Genomic DNA, 4,273 nt, shown 5'->3' with positions numbered 1-4,273 from the left:
GCAGCTTGGCAAGCCGGGCTTGGTTAGCCACGGAGCGGCTCCAGGAATAGAAAATCGACTCGGTAGTGAGTTTGACCGTCAAACTTTGACACCGCCACTGCGCGCCATTCCCCAGTCGGACTACTCATACTCCTAGCCGTCGTCCAGTTTGTTTTCATGCTATCAGGGATCCGCACGGCGACGAAGTCTCACCGCCGATAGCTACGCATTAACGAATTATCGCGCACGTTGAAAATTGGCACATAGAAAAATTATTGATCGATCTCGGCAGCAGCTGTCGATTAGCATGGAGCCCCAGCAGCTTCCACATTTAAAACAAGCCGGCACCACCTTCGTAGCTCTCACCAGTGATATTGGAATATCAGCCCGAACAGGACTAGATTTTGGGTTCCAATGGATGCAGTCGTCAGCAACAAAAGGTTGCCAGTAATGGTAGTGTGTGTGTAGCCAAATCAAAATTGGCCCCTTTCACGCACCTACGGCGTGGGTCACGCCACGTGGCACCGCCGCCAAGGAGGGGCCTAGCGATAGCGAACCTTCCACTATATCATGACCAATCGCGACTCTGTCCCCACCCACGTCGAATTGTCCGCGTAAGGCGCAGGCATTGTGCCGTGCGATGGAAGTTCCATCATGACTGTTCCACCATGGATCAGTCGAAGACCTCTGCGGAAAGGCTATCACACTGTGATGGTCACAGTACGAGCGTAGCGTGTCATTTGGACGTGCGAACACCCTAGTGCGCCGATACAGACGTTCCTTCTGTCAACACCATCTGGAATTCCCGCCGCAAGTGGTCCAACACCCGTATCCCCAAATCGGATAGTCCAAAAGTTTGAAACTCTCGGAATCAATGAGCTCAGATAGTATGAGTAGCATCCAAGAGGACCGAGATCCCCGTAGCCAGCCGCCGCAAACGCTGTTAAAAGAGCCCCCAGTGTGGGGGACGCTAGGATCCAGCTGTGTTCGACTGCTGGAACGTGGGAGCCCCCACGCTCCAGCAGTCGCCCAGGTTGCAGAAACGATAGATGACACCGCATACCGAAGGTCCTTCGGTGTCTGTCTTCAGCTTTCCTTCGGCGAAGGTAACCTCAAGACAGACAACCAGGATCAGAGACAGATCATCTCATCTGTATGGGAGTCTTACAATCAGGGCCCTGATGGTTTCACACGTGCTCCAGGGTTCCTGACTGACCTCCCTGGGGTATACTGTACCGTTCTCAGATCTCGTTGAGCGAGGCAGTGCCTCGCTCTGAGAAATTGCGCTCCGCCGCTTCTCCGAGAAAGCCAAGTTACGGTCACTCAAATAGTGTAATGTCTTCCACCAACTCCTATCATTCTCACTCACTACTCGACATGCAGTGAACAAAGGAGACAATCATTAACGTGCCACGATACAGTCAACTTGCAGAGGTATCAGTATCACAATCATCAGCACTACTACTACTGCTGCTACTGTTGAATTGTGTTCGCTTGAGAAAAGCACTAAGACTGTTGCTAACAGTATTATGGACACTCCGCGTGATGACAGGAGATGTGACAGTCGACGCTCCATGGATGCTCGCACTCAGTGCAGCTTCGCCTCTCTCCGGGACCTGGGGATATTGAAATTGGAAACTATTTTGAAAACTAATGTATGATATAGTAGAGGCATGATATAGTAAAGGTGTGATAATGAACAACACGAGAGACACACTCGGAAGTAACCTCCAAGCACACGTGCTCCCCAAAGCACCAGCATGCGCGGTACAGAATCGAGTAAGCGACGGTAGCTTATCATAACAGCACGCTCACGTCGTTAGTTCCCGAAAGTAACGAGGCTAGGCAAACGCACCTGAACTGGTGAGTTTTTCCTCTGATTTTCTGAAGGCTCCTGATCTTCAGCAGTTTCTTCGGACTCACTGGATGGGTAGTTCCATCGAGCGATCACTGACGCATCTCTCACTTTTGTTGTAACATATTCCGCCATACACTGCTAAGAGCAGCCAAGCTCGCCCCCGATGACACAATGGTCACGCCAACACCACAGGCCCACTGAAGAAATATGCGTGAGCCTTGCAAGGTGATGGTATTAACCAACAACTAGTTCGAGATCACCTCTGTTCGCTAATAGTGAATGGTCTCCTCAGCTGAGCTTGGGGGTTTCCTCCCTGATAGTGAGGGAACTCCCAAGCTCACTGAGGAAAGCGAACATATGCTCCAAGACTGAGGCGGCCTATTGAGATTTGGCTGTGCCTCATGCGTCGAGAGAGTTCAAGTATACTCAAACTGGGTGTGGCCATAAGAATTAGTCAGTATTTAGTCATGATAGCCTTCCCTGGAGTTCTTCTCGAGCATGCAGTCAAAGACAATGATTGAAACCAACAGCATCCATTCCTAGGCTTACCTCGGCCCATTTCCTCACCGATTCATTCACAAGCGCGAAGGTTCCGTCACCCAACTGATGGACTTGCTCATCGAGCTTGAAGTCATCTGCAGGATAACATTTTGCGTTTACAATACCACCGTTGCTGGCGAATTTGGCGCACCACCAGTAGTTTTACGTTAGTGAAGCTAGTGTTCGTCATGTTTTCATCCAAGTTAACGAGGCTCAGTCATGGGAGGATTCCGAGAATGATGCAACGATGAACAAATTTCAACCAAAGTGGTGACGTTGCTCAATTGGGAAGTAATCAATTGCTCGTTTCTTGAAGGCGTGATGGACCCGAATGAACTACTTCTAGGCGAACCCTAATTTAATTAGGTTCGCCTAGAGATAATCACTAATTAGGCTAATTAGTCCGTTGGGTTCGGAAAATAGATTTCGACGCATAATGTGGTTACAGATTCACCGTGATGGTGACACCATCCCGGTCTCAACTGGAGGGATGGTTAATCGATTGCTTACTAGCCACTCTAGTAGCGAATGAAGACGTCTTGTGTGGTATAGGTTGCTGGTGCTCACCGTACGGATCAGGACCGGTATCTATGCATACTCACTCAAGCTTCCCTGCGCCACGGTATTCCCGTACATTCAAGAGCTTTGTGCGGATTATAATCGTCATGATTGACATTATCCATCGGCGACTCGCCATACAGGATCCTCTCCTTCAGTGCTTTCAATGCGCAATCAGCGACGTCCATCTCTTCGCAAGGATGAGGATTCAGATGCTCACCCAATCCCGGTATATGATGGGCCAAAAACATATTCAATATCGCGCACACGGAAGATTCCACTCTCGATAATGTGATGAACCAGCGCAACCCTCGAGGTGTTAAATAAGCGATTGATCAGAACTACGAATCGTAATTCATGATTATCACGGTTGAACTCGACTCCTGAGAGATCCCTGAACGAATCTCGCGCGCTGCGTTATTCTTGTGCACGCATACGCAAAAGATATTCCGACTGGAAACATGGCGAGAATAACAGTTTCGGATTCGCTCAGTGATTCCGAATTGCCAATGGAACTGTAGGCAAGTTAGACTCATATGATGTTTTTCTGTACTCTTCCGTTGGAGATGGTATTTTCAAACTCGGACCGATGCAACCAGGATTCATCGTTGGTAACAGATAACAGATTTTCTTCGGAATGAAATTTCGGCAGAATCTCCTACTCCGATAATCGCATCACAAAAACCTATTTTCTACTGCAACCATTGGTGATCAGGAATGGTTCACGATCGAGGAAAATAGAGATCAGCAAGCTCTGGTGAAGTGGCCGGGGAAAATGGCGTGAACAGAAGCACTCTCGAATAGCAATCGAAAAAATAGAAATAATATTTTGATGAGCTAAAGTACGTACGCGAATCCCAGCAGCCACACGTAGCACTGGCGCGTTGCTGTATAAAAACTGACCGACTATGATTTTGTACGGGATGTTTCAAACCAAGGACAGACGTTTTTGGATCATCATTTTTCTCTCTAGGACTGATTTCTCAGGTAACCTCGGAACTTTTGCCCAGAATCGATTCTCAGGTAGCTGGACCATTCGGTAGGACGGTAGCTCTGAAAATAGTGAATCCTATAGATGGTGGATCGGGATATATCGTCCAAACGGACTGGAAATAGTGAAGATACGAGAGCGCAGCATACGCGCGCGCTTACAAGGAGCACCGCAGACTTCCCGCTCCGACAGTTAGACTCTAACTGTTAGATGCTTTTGGAAACGACGTTCCTCCAAAGTTCCTAAATTTGAAATTGCTTTCACTTAAGTTTTAAAACTGAAGTTTCTAGATGATTGTATTTAAGTTGGGGTTACTAAACGAGAAGTGTTCGTCGATAACCTTTAGT

Source organism: Perkinsus marinus (genome assembly GCF_000006405.1).
Source record: "Perkinsus marinus ATCC 50983 genomic scaffold scf_1104296939758, whole genome shotgun sequence".
Lineage (NCBI taxonomy): Eukaryota > Perkinsozoa > Perkinsida > Perkinsidae > Perkinsus > Perkinsus marinus.
The sequence above is the reverse complement of the archived record's forward strand: the minus strand, read 5'-3'. Positions refer to the sequence as shown.